Genomic DNA, 18,758 nt, shown 5'->3' with positions numbered 1-18,758 from the left:
AAAAAAAAAAAAAAGAAAGAAAGAAACAATTGTTGGGGCGCCTGGGTGGGTCAGTCAGTTAAGTGTCTGCCTTTAGCTCAGGTAATAGTCCTGCATCTGGCTCCCTGCCTCCCTGCTCAGTGGGGAACCTGCTTCTCCCTCTCCCCCGGCCTCTACCACTCCCCTTGCTTGTGCATGCATGCACTGTGTCAAAAAATAAATAACATCTTTAAAGAAAATTGTTGTTAAAGTGAGCATAGGTAAATACTGTAAAAGACTAAGACGAATAATCATAACTCCAGATGGATCACATGATTCAGACTTCTTTACATCTGTTTTTTTTAATTAAACAAAGTAAAAATGTTTTAATTCCTCTTATATTTTTTAAAAATTAAACTAACCACCACCAGTTTTAATGACATCAAATAGAAAAGCTTCTATCTACATTAAAATAGACAACCTAAGTGAACCATGGGAGATTTTTACAATGCTGATAATGTTTTATTAACTTTTTATATGTGAAGAACTAAACATATTATCTCATTTAAGCCTCATGACAGGGGACACCTGGGTGGCTCAGTGGTTGAGCGTCTGCCTTTGGCTCAGGGTGTGATCCTGGGGTCCTGGGATCGAGTCCCACATTGGGCTCCCTGCATGGAGCCTGCTTCTCCCTCTGCCTGTGTCTCTGCCTCTCTCTCTCTCTGTCTTTCATGAATGAATAAATAAAATCTTAAAAAATAAAAAATAAACCTCATGACAAACCTATGAGTTAGGTACTATTATGTCTGTTTTACGGATAAGTGAGGCACAGAAAGGATAAACAGCAGAGCTGGGACTCACATTTTGGTCTGACTCCCAAATACCTACTCTTAACTGATTACTAATTTTTTCCTTATCTTTTCTATACTTAATATTTTTTCAGTAAACATTATAATCACTATCATTATTAGTAAACTATGTAGAGTTTACTAATTTTGTTAACTCAGTTGAAATACTACCTCCTCTTCAAGGCCTTCTGAAGTGCTCTCCCTATCCTGGTACATAGTAGGCACTCCATGAATGGTAATGACACTACTCTGGCATAGCAAATCCAATTTTCTGGTTGCCCTGATAAAGCAGAGAGGTAGCATGATGCAACTGTTAAGAGCACAGATTGTGGAGCTGGACTGTCTACATTCAAGTTCCAGCTCTGACATCCAAAAAAAGTGTGAACATGAGCAAGTTACTATTGGTCTCTGTGCTTCAGATCCCTAATCTGTTATGAGTACAGTAACAGTAACTAATTCATTGGGTTCTTAATAGGGATTAAATGAGTATCTTTAACACAGTACTTAAATCAGTGCCTAGAACATAGAAAGTGCTTAAATTTGCCAAACAATGCCACAAGAGAGAATAAACAAACCTCAACCAGTAAATTAGGAAGAAACTTTTCTAAATGATCAATGATTTGGTAGGTACCATCTTTTAGAAATCTTAGGACCCTGTAAAAAGAGGTCCCTTCTGTCAATTCTATTTATTCAATAAATATTTGGCTCCAGGCATTATGCTAGGTGCACCCGAATCAACAAAACACCGTCTCTGTCCTTGAAACAGCTAACTTCCTAGTGGAGGACAGACATAATTATAACACAATGTGGGGAATACCACAGTAGAGGCAAGTACAGTATACCTGAGGAGCATTCTGAGGTAGTCGTGATGAGGAAACCTAATTTGGGAATGACCAAAGGATACTGATAAAACCGTATCTTCAAATATTATTTTAACTTGTCAGTATTAATTATTAAGGTCCACATAAATGACTAACTGCCCAAATGAGAAATATTACCTTTAGAAAAACCTCCCAAAGTTTATAACCACAGAGTGCTTATAAAATTTATGGTACTATGACTCTCAAACAAAACAGTCTTGAGCACTTACAAGAAAGGCAGTGTGCAAGTCTAAGGAAGGACTCCAAGATTCAACCCTATGCTGTTAGTTGGGAAGACAAAGTGTAACAAAAAAATTAAGCGACAATCTAACAGTTAAGTAACAATAAAGAAAACAACACAAAATATGTTACAAAGCCAATACACTATTGACACCAAAAAAATGCAGTCAACCAATGTTCCCAATAAATCCCAGGGATATACAAGGCAAAAAACAAAATTATACAGACACGTTTCTTATAAACCTAAGTGTGTGTATAGATTGAGAGATACCCCTCTCACACACTTGAGAATAAGGAAAGAGATTATTTATTTCCATATATACAGTTCATTGTGACTTTCAAGAGATATGTGAAAAAACTTCATAATGAATTAAATCATATTTTTAAAAAATGATTATTTAGAAAGAGAAAGAGAGCAAGCACACCGTTGCTCGCAAGCACTGGGGGAGGGGAGAGGAGAAGAGAGAATCCCAACCGAACAACCAGAGCGGAAATCAAGAGTTGGACGTCTAACCAACTAAACCACATAGGCACCCCTAAATCATATTTTTAATGAGGGAATATGTTACTTCAGTAAATCCTATTATGAAACCTTCTCCAAAACATTAACCTAAAAAAATTAATCAGAAAAAACCCAATAACCTATTAAATGTCAGTTAATTCTTGGGAAATAAACTCAATTTTATATTACATATATTTATTTCTACCTGGCTTAATTAAAATGAGGTTCACCTCTAAATGTAGCCAACACATCTCATAATCAGAAACCATAGTATTCATAAAATAAATAAGTCACAAGGATGTAATATGCAGCATAGAGAATACAGCCAGTAATATTATAATAACATTGTAAGGTGACAGATGGTATGCAGACTTATTGTGGGGATCATTCTGTAATGTATAAAAGTACTGAGTAACTGCTTTACACCTAAAACTAATAGGATATTGTATGTCACTTATACTTCAATAAAAAGAAATTCATAAATGTTCACTAACTTGATCATTATGAAGTGAGAATGCCAAGTAAAGTTCAAAAAATGTTTTAATTCTTAAACTTCACATAGTGGTAGAATTAGGACTAGAATTTAGATCTTCTGACCCTCGATCTAGTGCTCCTCGCATTCTACCAGAAAATAGTCTTCTCAAAATGCTTTTTAGTAAATCCATTCTTCCTTTATTATATTCTGGTTATTTCTGTTGTCTTGGCTAAGAAAAAAATCGCACCCCTTTGGTGAGAGTACAGGAAAAGAGAGGCATTGAGTTTTTCCCATTTTTCACAAACCAGGTTTTTTTCTTATTATTATTATTTGTAACAGGAGATACCTGGAATTCATAATTTAAAAAATTTAAAAACCACAAAATCAGAATCCAATATAACTGTATATTTTACAAATTCCTGTGATTTTTATTTATATATATGTGTGTGTGTATGTGTATATATATCTCAACAAAAGATTGTTAACACAGAAATTCAAAAGTTGGCCTAACAAGGGTCAGCAATAGATGCTATAACTGTTCAATGACAGATTATTGGAGAACAAGCTAGCAATACAGTGCTAATTAATCATGCCACAGATTGCTAATTTCAACGGAGAAAACATACCTTACCTTAACCCCCATAACCAAGTGATCAAACTTAGCATCACAAACAATGGGACTTGATAGTATATGACCTGATGGGAAGCAATAGTAACTACACAGCATCACTTAGGGGTTATTCTCTTCCAAAATATTTAATTTGAAGCTAGTCAAGCCTTTATTTTTTTATTTTTTAAAAAACATTTTAATTATGTTCACAGCCTTTACGTTGGTTTTTTAAAGATTTTATTTCTTTATTCATGAGAGACATAGAGGGAGAGGGGCAGAGACAGAGGCAGAGGGAGAAGCAGGCTCCATGCGGGTAGCCTGATGTGGGACTCGGTCCCGGGATTCTGGGATCACATCCTGGGCCAAAGGCAGGCGCCAAACCACTGAGCCACCCAGGCGTCCCCTAATCAAGCCTTTAAAGCTAGCTTGTAGTTAACTAATACAGGGTAATAGAGGAACATGCTAAATGACACCATGAGTGGGGGAGAAAAAAATCAGACAAATACAAAATGTGATTCATTTTATAAGAAAACTGGCTTGAGTACTTTAAAAAAAAAAAAAAAAGCAACCTGATTTTAAAGGGGGCAGTTGAAACTGTTGTAGATTCAAAGAGATCAAAGAGATTTAACCAATGCAGTGAATAAAACCTTGTATCTTGGTTTGGTGTGGCTGGACATAAAAAACCACAGAAGACCAATCAGGATAAATAGGGAGATTTATATATGGATGATGTTAGATTACATTAAGGAATTAACAAGAAACTACCAACTAATTATTAATTAGAAAATACGTACTAAAAAATTAATAATAATGGTATTTTGGCTATATTAAGAAATGTCCATCTTTGGAAATGTATGCTGACATAATGTCTACAGTTCAGTTTCAAATAGGTGAACCAAAAATAATACACACATATTTACAGACAAAGCAAATACAGCAAGATGTCAACAAATATTGAATCTAGAGGGTCATGATATGGATGTTCACTCCATTAGAATTTCCTGTATGTTTGAAATTGTTTCATAAAAAGAAAAAAGCTGGGAGAGGGTGTTGAGGAGCCCAGAGAGCTCCAATTCTACAAGTTGTCAGGAACCTAACATGACTTCATTTTAATACAGCATCTACTAAATATGGTTTACTGCTTTGGTAGCAGCAAGGTGAAACTATAAATTAAAGAGCCACATAAACCACTGCTTAATAGACAGAGTCTACAATGTAATCCAATTTTAAAAAAACAAGCCTTTAACAGCTACTTCTCTCTAAAGAAACACATGGAGATTGCGCCAAGATAACCATTCTATGATGGTATCACACTCAACATAAACCAACAGGGCTCCACATAACCTATATTCTAACCAAATGACAAATCAAGCTATGAACCAGCCACTTGTCACCTTTTCTCTACAGACGACACTAAAACAAACATTCGACTACAAATTTTCCCAAACCTGATAAAATACTGGAGGAAACTACAGAGTAATGTAATTGGGCATCCGTACATTTCTTAAACATCCGCAACCATATGTGAAGCTTCACCTAGTCAAAGAATCTATCAATGTTTTCTTTTGTAGGAAGGAATATTTTCTTTTTCACTAACCACAATCAAAGAAATAACACAGACCAACGCTAAAATGACAACTTTTAGCTTATAAACAACCTTTCAGTCACCACACACAAATAAACGAAAAGGGGGAAAAAAAAACATACTATTAAAAGATAACTTTCTAGATATTCTACAATTCTACACGCTGATTTCTGACACTCAACCCGGAGGTATTGCATAAGGCTGCACAAAGTACTAAGTACGTTCAGCCACTGCCCCATAACTCAGCAACAAGTTTTGCAATAAGGAAATCTCAAGCTAATAACCCAACGGCGAGTTCCCCGTATGTGTCAAGAATAAACTGCACGAGTAAAATTGTAACTTTTCGGGAAATACGCATTTCACCAATTTTTTTTTAATTGTCCCCATCTTTCAATATGTATCAAATGGTCTTTACTACATTTCCTCGTTTAACAGAAGTCAAAAAAAATCCTTTTGTTCAGTCCTACTGCAAAAGCTGTAAAGGGGCCCGGCGCCACCTTTTAAAAGTTAATTTTTATAGTGGGGAGGAACCAAAAAAATGACCTGGCTAGGTGGCCGCAAAACGCCTCGGACAGCCCGCTACATCCACCTATGATGTCTAGAGGTCACCCCCGGGGAGGAACTGCCCCGCTGTTCCCATTTTCCCCATATATTTACTTTTTCAGGACTCAAAGGTGCAGCCCTACAGAAAAGACATCCTGTGTTCGGAATTAAGGCCTCCCGGATCACCAGTTGCAGGACCGCGGCCAAACTGCCGAATCTGTCCGAGACTCAATTTTCCGTCTGTAAAATGGGGAGACACGTCCTGACCTCACCGCGCCGAGGCCGAGCCGAGACCGTGCGAGACCGCTCCCGGCCGCCCCGTGGGCGCCGGCCCCGACCACGCAGACACCAGCGCTTTCCCGCTCGCTGCAGGTACCGCTCCTCGCAGGCGCCAGCCGCGGTCGTCCCGCAAAGCCCCGCGGAGCCCGCGTCCGACGGCTACAGCGCGCCCAGACCCGGGCTGCGGGGCAGGGGCGGGACCCCGCGACCCCGCGACCCCGGGACCTGCCCGCCGCGGGCGGGGCGACCACCCAGCGGAGTCCGCGCCGCGGCCCCGCCCCGCACAAACCCGGGCACGTACCGGCCGCTCCGCGGGGACGCAGGGAGCCGCAGGCCCGAGGAGGGGCCGCCACCGCCTCCGAGCCCGCCCCTCCGCCCCCGCGCGGCCTGTCACCGCGCCCCCCGCTCCGGGGAGGCCGCGGCCCCGGGGGCCGGAGGGGCGCGCGACGAGTCTGGCGCGGGCCGGGCCCGTCCGTCACATGGAGCCCGCGCCGGGCGGAGAGGCGGGCGCGCGGGCCGTCGCGGCCGGCAGGGGCCTCCGGGCGCCCCTCGGTCCTCGCCGCCGCGGCCCCGAGGCCCGCGCGACGCTGCGCAGGAAAGGAGGAAGCCGCGGGCCGGGCGCCGCCAGAACCGGAGAAGCGGCGGCAGCGGCGAGTCCGCGGCTGGAGGGGCCCGGCCCGCCCGTCGTCGTCGTCCGCGCGACCCCTCAACGCCGCGCCCAGCGGCCGCGCCACCTCCGTCAGGCGCCGCAGCCGAGCACAGCGGGGCCGCCACTACTCACGGGCCCGTGACGTCGGGCGTAGCGCGGCGCACGTCACGGCCGGCTCGCTCGTGCGCGCGCAGCCCTCCGCCAGCCGGGAGCCGAGGCCGCCGCGGGCGCGCGCCCATCCTGCGACGCCGCGCGGAGGCCGAGGGGAGCGTGCCCGCGCCTGCGCAGTGGCCGGCGGCGCCCACGCACGCTCGGCTGCCCCCGCCCCCTCGGCGGTGCGGGGATTCCCAGCCCGGGTCAGCCCCGGCGCCGCGCTCGCGCATGCGCGCCTGTGTCCTCCGGCTCCCGCGGGAGTCCTGGCGCGTGGGACCTGCCGGGCGGGCGCGGGCGCGGGCGCGGGGCTGGGCTGGCTCCTGCGGGGGCGGCGAGTGCGCGCTTGCACGTAGTCTGCAGGCGGAAAGCCTCTGCCCCTCAAGTCTCCGACTGCACTGCGGGTTGTTGTTTTCCCTGAAGCGCTTTAGAAATCGTGCTAAGACCTGATTTATTCATGAGAGATGCACAGAGGCAGAGGGACGGGCAGAGGGAGGAGGAGGAGCAGGCGCCCTGCGGGGACCCCTACGCGGGGGCCGATCCCCGGACCGCCCCGGGACGAGGACCTGAGCGAGGCAGACGCTCCGCCGCTGGCCCCGGCGCCCGGGACGTCCGAGCCTCGTGCCGGCGGTCAACCAGCCGCGCACCGCCGCGGCCCCTGCCCGGCCCCCGCGGACCTTCTCGGTTTCACGGCCCCCCTGCTTGGCCCCCGTCGCCACCCAGTTTAACCGACGGGGAGCGGCCCGGAGGGGGGAGCCCGACGCCCCGCCCTGGAGCGGGCGGCAGAAGCCGAGGCCCGAGCGCGTCCCTGCACCCCCCGCTCCGCACCGCCGCAGGGGGCAGCGCCAGCGAACCGCGCGGGCTGCGGCGACCGACCTGTCCTCCGGCCGCTTCCAGCCCACGCTGCTCTGGCCTAGGAAGCATCCTTAAGGCCCCCTCGCTTCTGTCCTCGAGTGCCCCGTACGACTTCCGGGACCATTTTGCCCTCGCTCTGCCTCCGCCGGGTTTCTGGGTCCCCGGGGGGGTCCCCTCCCCCACCCCCCTCCCCCACCCCGCCCCCACCCCCGCGTCTCCAGCCCAGCGGCTGAATCCAGCGAGAGGGCAGCGGCCCCAGCAGGCCTGGAGGGAGCATCTGCTCCAGCTCAGCGGCCCTAGCTGCTCCAGGCGCCGGCATCCGCGGGGCAGGGACCCTCCCCCGGGAGACGGTGCAGGACGACAACTCAGGATCTGGGTCCCCTCCCTGCAACCCTCATCACAGACCCTTTCAGAGATGCAAGAGGCGAGGGCGCCAGGTTGCTATTTGACAGGTGCTTGTAAAAGTGAAAGCCTCAAAAGCACCTAAATGGCTATCAGACTGAGCTGATAAAGGTTCATGTGCTCTGCACAGAATTAGGCGGACAAGACAAAGAAGGGCCTACAGCAAAGGGCCTCAGAAATACCCAGATCGATAGAAAATCAGTTTGCTCCCACTAGTTCAAAAAGTAGAGGATTTTAAAGCTTAGGTACGCTTGAAATCAAGATCTTTAAGATGTGTTTGGATTCTGACATTCTAAGCCTGGTGTAGCACCGCAGAAAGGAGGCTCCCGGTATTCTTGAGGGCAAGATTTAGATCCTGTATTGTTCTCCCCAGTTCCTGGCCTGACTGCATAGCAGACATTCAATAAATACCTAGTTACTAAGTAATGTAGAGATGGATTTTTTTTCCTCATACTTCTGCTTCTTCCCTCAACTACCTACGGTACCTGAGTACTTCATTCACATCTGGTTCCTTAGGAACACCCGACATGTATATTAATAAACTTTTTTCTCCATTCCCTTTCTACCGGGTCACTTTTTCTCTTGCTTAGACATTAAATCTGCATCTTTGGAGATTTTAGTATATATGATTACAAATTACTGATATTATGATTTTTTTTTTCCTTAATGAAACTCTTCACTTAACCATCATTTTTGCTTTCCTGCTCTGTGCCTGAGTTTGCAGTGATGAAGCGATAGTTTCCAACATTTCTCAGGAACTCTGGAATCTTGTGAACAGGCGAGACTGCTAAGTGGATGATTATAATATTTAGTAACTTGCCCTGTAGCTGAGGTGCCCCAGCAGCAGAGAGAAGAAGTCACAGTGTGCCTGAGGATGAGGGAAGACACCAGAGAAGAGGGATGCTATGTGTGTTTTCTATTGCTGCATAACTAACTGCCCCAGACTTAGTGGCTTAACACAACACCTACGTATTAGTTCACCATTCTATAGGTCACACTCAGCAGGGCATCGTGGCTGGGTTCTCTGTTGGGTATCACAAGGATGAAATCAGGATGTCAGCTGAGCTGAGTTCTTAGCTGGAGGCTCTGGGGAAGATCTGCTTCCATCCTCATTCTTGTTGGCAGGATTCAGTTCCTTGTGGTTGTAGGGTTGAAGTCCCCATTTCCTTGCTGGCAGTTAGCCAGGGCCTGCTGTCAGCTTCCAGAGTCCACCAGTGTTCCTTGCCATGTGACCCCTCTGTCCTCAAAGCCAGGAACAAAAAATTTCTTGAAAATCAGGGGATCCCTGGGTGGCTCAGCAGTTTAGCACCTGCCTTTGGCCCGGGGCACAATCCTGGAGTCCCGGGATCGAGTCCTACGTCGGGCTCCCTGCATGGAGCCTGCCTCTCCCTCCTCCTGTATCTCTGGTTCTCTCTCTCTCTCTATGTTTATCATAAATCAATAAATAAACCTTAAAAAAAATAAAACCATGATGTAGAATATAATTATTTAAAAAAAATTTCTTGAAAATCAAATCCTCCTCACATACTGAATCTCTGACTCGTCTTTTGTTCCCAACCAGAGAAAACTTTCTGCTGGGTGGCTCAGTGGTTGAGCATCTGCCTTCAGCTTAGGGCGTGATCCTGCTTCTCCCTCTGCCTATGTCTCTGCCTATGTCTCTGCCCCTCTCTCTCTCTCTCTCTCTCTCTCTCTCTCGTCTCTCATGAATAAATAAATAAATCTTTAAAAAAATAAAAAATAAATGAAAGTTCATATGATTAAATCGGGCACTCCCAGATAACCTGTTCTTAAAATCAACTATATCAGGGTTTCCCCAAGTGGCACAGCCGGTTGGGCATCTGACTCTTGGTTTTGACTCTGTCGTGATCTCAGGGTTGTGACACTGAACGCTGTGTCTGGCTCTGAACTGAGTGTGGCGTCGGCTTGGGGCTCTCCGTCCCTCTGCCCCTCGCCCACACACTTATGCATGCTCTAACTCTCAGATAAATAAAATCTTTTTAAAAAATCAACTGTGGATGGAGGTCGTTGGTGTCACCTGCCAGCCGCCGGCTCCTTCACCGGCTGTTCAGCTCCCCGCCCGCTCCAACCAACCATGCTCTCCGCCCTCACCTGCCCAGGCCTGCCCGCGCACTCTCCACCACGGCTCCAGCACCCCGGCCCAGAACAATGTTCAAGTAGCTGTGCTTGCGGCTTCCGGAGGAATTGGGCAGCCCCTTGCGCTTCTTCTCAAGAACAGCTCCTTAGTAAGCCCCCTGACCCTCTAGGATATTGCTCATATGCCCCGAGGGGCCGCAGATCTGAGCCACATCAAGACCAGAGCAAACGTGAAAGGCCACCTCGGGCCTGAGCAGCGGCTGGATTGCCCCAAGGGTTGTGATGCGGTGGTTATTCCAGCAGGAGTCCCGGGAAAACCAGGCATGACACGGGATGACCTGTTCAACACCAATGCCTCAGTTGTGGCCACCCGGACTGCTGCCTGTGCCCAGCATTGCCCCGAGGCCATGATCTGTGTCATTTCAAGTCCACTTAAATCCACTGTCCCAATTGCAATGGAGGTTTTCAAGAAACACGGAGCTTACGACCCCAATAAAATCTTCGAGGGGACGACCCTGGACACTGTCAGGGCCAGCACTTCCACTGCAGAACTGAAGGCTTTGGATCTCACATGAGTCAACGTTGCTGTTATTGGCAGCATGCCGAGAAGACCATCGTCCCCCTGCCCCCCCCCCCCCCCCAGCTGACAGCCATCACTGGGTGGATCCAGGAGGCCGGCAAGGAGGTGGTGAAGGCCACAGCTGGAGCAGGCTCTGCCAGCCCGTCCACAGCGTACGCTGGAGCCGGGTTTGTCTTCTCCCTTGTGGATACAATGAATGGGAAGGAAGGAGTTGTCGAATGTTCCTTCATTAAATCCCAGGAAGCAGACTGCCTACTTCCCCACACCATTACTGCTGGAGAAAAAGGGTATCGAGAAGAATCTAGGCATTGGCAAGATCTCCCCTTTTGAAGAGAAGATGATAGCGGGAGCCATCCCCCGAGCTGAAGGCCTCCATCAAGAAGGGAGAGGAGTTTGTGGAGAACATGAAATGAGAGGGCAGCCAGCTAGCGGTTCATTTCCCTAACGTATGAAGGCATCATGTCCCTGCAAAGCCATCTCCTGCCCTCATGTTTCCGTTGCATTTTTTTATGGTTTGTTTTTTTTTTAACGTTTCCGTTGCATTAACCACAAGTGTTGTGTTAACGTCGCTGCCCCTTCCAATCACAGGTCCGTTGATGTGTGCATCAATAAAAGCAGGCTTCCATTTTCTTTTAAAAAATAAATACATAAAAATAAAAAAATAAAAATCAACTGTGTCATACCACGTAACCTAATTATAGTAGTACAGATCATTATAATCACAGTACCAAGGGTTACGCAGGCCATGTTTCCTAGTGGAATCTTCAAGGACATAAGAGAATCCTGCCCATCACACACAGTGAGCTGAAACTTAAATCCAGAAAGTTATTTGCTGGGAGGAATAAGGGTGGAGGAATGGGCATTCCAGGCAGAAGGGCTCAAGTGTGCACAAGTTTGGAAGTGGAAGAGAACTGCCCTGTCCTGGGAAGGGCAGGAATTACTGGCCTTCGGGTGTTGGGAGAGATGTAGCCATGGGGCAAATCCAGAGAAGAGAGCAACCAGATGAGGAAGGAAGGGTGTTTAAGCAGGCTTGATCTTGAGGAAGGAGATAAAGATCTAAAGCACAGCAGTGGGCAGCCCAGGTGGCTCAAGCAGTTTAGCGCCGCCTTCGGCCCAGGACGTGATCTTGGAGTCCTGGGATCGAGTCCCACATTGGGCTCCTTGCATGGAGCCTGCTTCTCCCTCAGCCTGTGTCTCTGCCTCTCTCTCTCTGTCTCTCATGAATAAATAAAATAAAATCTTAAAAAAAATAAAGCACAGCAGTAGCTGTAGAAGTGATATGGAGTCCTGGGATTGAGTCCCACATTGGGCTCCCTGCATGGAGCCTGCTTCTCCATCGGCCTGTGTCTCTGCCTCTCTCTCTCTCTCTGTCTCTCATGAATAAATAAAATAATATCTTAAAAAAAATAAAGCACAGCAGTAGCTGTAGAAGTGATATGAGGACTGTCAATTGGGATGCATTTAGCTGCAAAAAACAAGACACCTGGCCCCAAACAGTTTACAGTGAAGTTTATTTTCTTATATAACAAAAACCCAATAAAGGGATTAGAGTTAGGACCATGAATTGTCATCTCCACAGTCAGAAGATGACTCCCTCAGTTCCAAATATCTTGGCCTCCTACACAGGAAAGGGGAAGGATTCATATATTCATTCATTCATTCATATTCTCTCTCTCTCTCTCTCTTTCATAAACTTTTAATTTAATTTAATTTTATTTTTTTTAACTTTTAATTTTAGAACAGGTTTACATTTAAAAAGACATTGAGCAGATAGTACAGAGTTCCCATATACTCCATATCCAGTTTCCCCAATTATTAATATTATAAACATTTGCAAATTTGGGAACCAATATTAATACATTATCATTAACTGAAGTCCACACTTTATTCAAATTTCTATAATTTTTATCTAATGTTCCTTTTCTGTGTCAGAATGCCATCCAGGACCCCACATTATATTTAACCCTCCTGTCTCCGTAGACTCATCTTGGCTATGACATCCCTCATTTTTTATGACCTTGATGGCTCTGAGAAGCCCTGGTCAGATATTTTGTAGACTAATCCTCCACTGTGGTGTGTCTTATGTTTTTTTCACGCTTAAACTAGGGTTATGAATTTGGGAGTGAAGATCACGGGGGTGAAGTGCCTTTCTCACCACAACCCACCAGGGGTACATAACATCAACATGATTTATGGCTGTTGAGGTTGACCTTGGTTGCCTTTTCAAGCCTCACTTGTCAGAGTTCTCTCAGTCTTTTATCCCCGCTTTCCATATTGTATTCTTTGAAAGGAAATCACTGTGCTTCCACCTAAGGATTGGAGAGTTGGGCTTCATTTCCTGAGTGAGGAGTAGCTACGTAAATTCCTTGGAATTCTTCATAGAATATGTGTCTCTTCTCCCTCAGTTATTTATGCAATCTTTTATATTAGTATGGACTCACAGATGTTTGCTTTACATTTTAGTCTGTAATCCAATATATTTATTTTCTTGCTCAAGTTGTTCCAGATTTAGCTATTAGGGGTTCTTTCCATTGGTTCCTATCACCCTTTGACTTAAGTCCATCATTGTGGGATTTTCTTTTCTTTCCCCTTTTTTTTTTAAACTTTTTGAGTACGTCCTTATTTTCTGGCATTGCCAGATTGCCAGAGTCATCTTGAATATTTCTTTCCCCAGTCCTAAAATCATCCATTCTCCAAGGAGTCCTGTTTCCTCTTATTGAAGAATAGCATTAGAAACCAAGATCTGAAGCAAGGTATGTTTGGGATTCTTTTCATCAAGGACAATCTCATATCAGCCCTCCAGCTAACTCCCCCTTTCGTTCTTGCTAAAAATCTGCTAATAGTGCCCCCAAGTGTATTTTCCCCCTTCCATAAAAATCAAATTTTAGCTGCAAATTTTAGCAATAGATCTCCTAAAAACAGTTTATTTCCCAGCCTGCCTTGCAGCTAAATGTGGTCCTGTGACTAAGTACTAGTAAAAGGGAAATCAGTGGATGGATTCTTAAATGGAATCTTCTTCAGAGACCCTTCCTCAAGAGACCATTGCTTTGGCCCCTCTATCTTCATCCCCTTCTCCATCCTGGAATGCCTTACAAGCCATCTTGGAGAATGAGAACAAGGGGCTGCACACAGGAGTGGTGTAAGCAGAACCTCCTCCCAGTCTGAACCACAAGTGTCTGTACTTTCACGTAAGAGAGGAGTGTCTGTGACTGGTAGCTGAACCTGCTCCTAAGAGCATCTCATTGATGAGCTGGGTCAGCTGCTTTCCTGTGTCTGCAAAGGAGTCAGTATTACCATGATGGGTTCAGCCCGCAGGAAGCGTGCCCCGTGTGTGACCACAAACCCAGGCTAGAGGTTACAAGGGAGCTGACGGTTAGATGGCTGTTGCATAGCAGCCATCGTGTCTTCCCTGAGAAGTACATGGAGAGTGAGGACTTAGGGAGCTAGAATGGGACCCCACAGGCATATTAGGTGCTGTATACATGATCCGTGGTAAGTCTGTTATTTTAATTTTTATTATTGTCATCATTATCCCCAGGGCCTTTGGGGTGGACACTCACTTTGCTATGTCAAAAAGCAAAACATTAGTAAGGTAAATCTCCTGATAAAAAAAGCCACAGTGCTTCCACAAGCAAAGAAAAGTCATTTCTGAGATTTCCGCTGTTGGGATTGCCCAAGAAGCTTTCTGAGTGTGGAAAGAGGCCATATGACAAGATTTCCCATAGAGGCTTGTCTTGAACTTTCTGTGTGATCTCAGTCACCTCTAATGTTTTCCTTTATCAGTTGCTATTATGTATATTTCTTTAAAATTATGTTCATTGAGTATTTTCCATTATGTTACACATGTTCATAGAAAATGTGAGAAACACAAGAGAGAAAAGCCTCTCATTCCATCGATAGCTGTTTCGAGTTTTTTCTCCCTGCAAAGATCTTTGTTGTGCTATTTTTTTGCTCCCAGGTACATTTTTATTTATTTATTTATTTATTTATTTATTTATTTATTTATTTATTTATTTTTTATTTATGATAGTCAGAGAGAGAGAGAGAGAGAGAGAGGCAGAGACATAGGCAGAGGGAGAAGCAGGCTCCATGCACCGGGAGCCCGACGTGGGACTCGATCCCGGGTCTCCAGGATCACGCCCTGGGCCAAAGGCAGGCGCCAAACTGCTGCGCCACTCAGGGATCCCCCAGGTACATTTTTAGATAGTTTTTAGGTAGTTGCAATCCTCTATGTGCAATTTTGCATCCTACTTTTTTCACCTAGGCAACCTAAGTGGTTTACTTTCTGTTATAATTACGAACATAAATTGAACAGCTGATATATATACTTAAATTTGAACTCTTTTATTTTAATTTTTTTTTTTTAAGTGAAAGATGTTCGTATACTGGATAGAGAGAGCTAAGGACTGCTTCTCGGCTGCCAGAGAACACAATAGAGATTTCTTTTTGCCCTTGGTGTTTACAGCAAAATGACAGGCCACATTGGATATCGATGCTAAATAAAATCTGAGAAGTGAAAGCCATCTAGGAGATGACCATCCCTTTCAAGTTCCCTTAGCCCTTGTCCTAGCATTAGATAGGACATGATACAGTGCAAAGAAAATTATGGACTGTCCCTCGGGGAGAACTTCCTGTTTTGGAAAAGGACCCAGAGATGCTTAAATCACATGGGTTATCTGGGTTAGTGCCTTCTAAGACTTCATAGTAAAAGATACGCCTTTAAGACATCCAATTGTTAAGAATACTTAGTTTTTTAGAAGTTGGCCTTTTGCTTAGGGCCTCCTCGTGGCCTCCACCGCTGCAGCTCCCCCTAATGGCCCATCATTTGCTTCTGATCTCTGTGTCTTGACAGCCGAATGAGAATGGTTTCTTCCCTTTCTCCTTTTTATATTGTCATCGTCTTCTCTTCCTCTTTTTCCTTCTCTCTCTGCCTCTTCCCCACTCTCTTTACCATGTTTTATTAGGTGTTTTTAAACAAACATCCTGAGAAATGTGTCAGAATTATTATTCTGATTTGCATATAAGGAAAAAGCATCAGAGAACGGTGGGGTTGTTGTCACCAGGCTGCTGGGATATCTTTTTTTTTTTTTTTTAAGATTTTATTTATATATTCATGACAGACACAGAGAGAGAGGCAGAGACACAGGCAGAGGGAGAAGCAGGCTCCACACAGAGAGCCCAACACCAGACTCGATCAGCTGCTGGGACATCTAATGGAGCAGCCCTGAATGGATTTCATCCGTCCAGCCCTCCCTAGTGCCTGGTGTCTCAGGGCTCCTCCCTGATGCTAGATCCTTGGGCCCCTGCCTAATGCCGAAGGGCGCCACTCCCTGTCTTGCCTTCAGCTGCTCCTCCCACCACCTGGAGCCCTGCCCTCCAGCTTCAGCCTGGCCTGTGGTGAAACCGTGGCTTCCTTCCCTCTGGGCACCCCCAAGCTGGTTTGTGGGACACCCCCCACACACACCATGTACATCATCATGGTGTTGATGCCAACAGACACTAATGTAGCATTAGTCATCTTCATCCTTCTGGCTCATTACGCCCCTCAACCCAGAGTGAAGCAGCTCCTTCCACAGCTGTTTCCCACAAGTCTGCTCAAAATGTTGATGTCCTTTCTTCATTGAAGGTCTAGTTCTTCATCAGAGGCAAGATTGTCTGAAGCTATACTGGAGAGGGGTCAGCGTTCTGAGAGACAGCAGTGCTACTGACACCTTGGCCCCTCCAAGAATGCTGGGGTTCCTCTGACCTGTCCCAGAGAGTGGGATTCCCTGTGCCTTCCAACACCAGCTGCCCTGCTGTGGCCAGGCCTGGTGACTCTGGCCAGGCTAAACCACAAACACTAGAGTTGGCAGGGACCAGTGACTGATCCTCTTGGCCTTGCTCACTCAGTGGAAGACAGGATTGTGTTGGACACCAGCAGTGCAAGGATGTAAAAGTCATTGGAAACAGCTTTGTTCCCACTGCTGCCCACGAGAGGCCCAGCACTGCACCTGCCCCAGTAAGCTGGAGAGCCAGCAGCCCCTTAAGAATGGAGGGTGCCGGGATCCCTGGGTGGCGCAGTGGTTTGGCGCCTGCCTTTGGCCCAGGGCGTGATCCTGGAGACCCCGGATCGAATCCCACGTCGGGCTCCCGGTGCATGGAGCCTGCTTCTCCCTCTGCCTATGTCTCTGCCTCTCTCTCTCTCTCTCTGTGTGTGACTATCATAAATAAATAAAAATTAAAAAAAAAAAAAAAAAGAATGGAGGGTGCCCAAACACAACCAAAAGGCAGTTGTTTTCAGGGAGACTAACTCTGAGATGGTGGCCCCATATTGTAAGTCCCCACCTCTAATTTTGGAATTCATTCAGCGATCAGGCTCTCATGAGCCAGCTGGTCCATCAGCCTTGAGCATAGCACAGGGTCTGTGCCAGGAGAACCAGGGCCGTTTTCTGTCACCACTGGAGACACAGTGTACCTTCTGGAGCCCCTAAGACCACCTTTCCCCTATTACACCTGCCCCCATTCTCCCTGGTCCTCTACCACCATCCTCAAGAACCAGCCTCTCATGTCCTCTGCCCTGGAATTTATTCATGCCAAAGTAAGAAAAGCTGAAAAACGTTCCCTGCACTCCCCCCACCCCAGGAGGTCTATAAATTTGTGAAGTTTGTGGAGGGATTTCTGAGCAGAGAACTGCACTGCCGAGTTGGCTTGAAGTGGAGGCCTGGAAGCGGGACATCCCAGCAACAATGAGTGTATCTTAGCGCCCCATTCTTGGCTTCTGAATACCATTCTCCTCTGAAGGGGACCAGGGCTGCTGCAGAAGCGTGAAAGCCTGCAACGTTGTACAAGTGTTAAAAGGACACAGGAGTCAGCTTCAAGGGACTGATTTTGGCCCAATCTGAGACATGTTGAACATTAAAGCAATGATGATAATAGATTATAAAATAATTTATGAGGCATGCTCATTTAAACATAAGTGAGGAGAAAGGGAAAGCTCCCCCTACCAGAAAAATGCCAACTAAATGTTAAAAGCAATGGTGGACTCAGGACATTCATGATGGGTATTCAGACCGTTGGGTAAAAGCTTAATGAGGAGCAGGGTGCTTTCTCTCAAAGGAAGCTTTGCTACTTTCTCCACGAAAGTAATTAATTAGAAAGAGAAAACAGTAATTTCACAGTGGAGGAGCCTGCCAAACACTTTTACAAAACAAAAAGCCTGCAGCTCTGCCTCTAAGGCTTCTGGAAGTCACCTGCTAAAATCCTTCAAAGAGTGACCTATGCCCCTGTGCACTCAGCAACTTATGCTTGGCATGAGTCTACTTATTCCAGTTAAGAGCCTGAATACGCTGAGTCTGGTGCAGGTACACACTACTATAGGAATTACTGGCCAAAGAAGCACTTTCAACTAAAAAAATACCTATTTCCTGTGGGTGACCACCTGCCATAGAGGTCAGACTCGGCTGTGAACTTCTGCCAAGGCGGGTCAGCTCAGGCGAGCTTCTTAACCTCCCTGAGCTACGATCTTCCATCTCTTGAATGAACCAGCAGTTCCACTCCTGGAGAAACGAACGCACACATCCACACAAATGCGTGTACACAGGGGTTCAGTGCTGCTTTTTTCGTAATATCCCCAAAACGGAAACAGCCCAAATATTTATGAACTGGTTAGCAAAGAGAGGAACAAAACAATACCATTTTAAGAGCATTGTGCTGAGCGAAAGAAGACTTTCCCCGGCACAGGGTTGCATGTGGCATTCCTGTTCAATGGGAGTCTAGGAGAGGTAAGACTGCAGTGGCCAGTGCTTCCTGGGGGCCGTGGGTAGAGGCAGGCTGCGGAGGGCGATGGAAATGTTCCAGGTCGTGAACACCGTGATGCTGCTTACAACATTGTATTCTTTTGCCGATACCCATCAAATTGTACCATAAAAAGGTAACGTAACTTAGAAACCGTGTTGTCTTCTTGTGTGTAAGCCTAATAAAACTGATGAAAAAATAATACTGATGTACACTGTCATTGCGAGGGTTAATAGGATGATAGGCGCAGCACCAAGTTCGTTGCCTGGCCGCAAGAGGAGCCCTACAGTGAGGATGTTACCACATACGCTGTCTGGGGCATAAGCTGAGCGAGCGGGTAGGCAAGAGGCTCCTC

General features: G+C 46.3%; 1 protein-coding gene and 1 pseudogene across 3 annotated transcripts in view; one reads left to right on the top strand and one right to left on the bottom strand.

Annotated features, from left to right (window-relative positions):
- The window catches only part of MAP3K2 (mitogen-activated protein kinase kinase kinase 2), a 93,427-nt gene extending 87,102 nt beyond the window's left edge, over positions 1–6,325 (bottom strand). For 2 of the 3 annotated variants that reach the window (XM_041739690.1, XM_041739692.1), the window contains exon 1: positions 6,202–6,325. The gene's annotated coding sequence lies outside the window, so the exon portion shown is untranslated. Of the gene's footprint in view, positions 1–5,735; positions 5,862–6,201 lie in introns of all 3 variants that reach the window. The other variant, XM_041739691.1, reaches the window with a different exon arrangement.
- On the top strand, positions 3,836–11,249 carry LOC121481973 (annotated as a pseudogene).
- Positions 11,250–18,758: the final 7,509 nt, after the last annotated feature.

The sequence above is a fragment of the Vulpes lagopus genome, chromosome 24, assembly GCF_018345385.1.
Source record: "Vulpes lagopus strain Blue_001 chromosome 24, ASM1834538v1, whole genome shotgun sequence".
NCBI lineage: Eukaryota > Metazoa > Chordata > Mammalia > Carnivora > Canidae > Vulpes > Vulpes lagopus.
The sequence above is the reverse complement of the archived record's forward strand: the minus strand, read 5'-3'. Positions and strand labels throughout refer to the sequence as shown.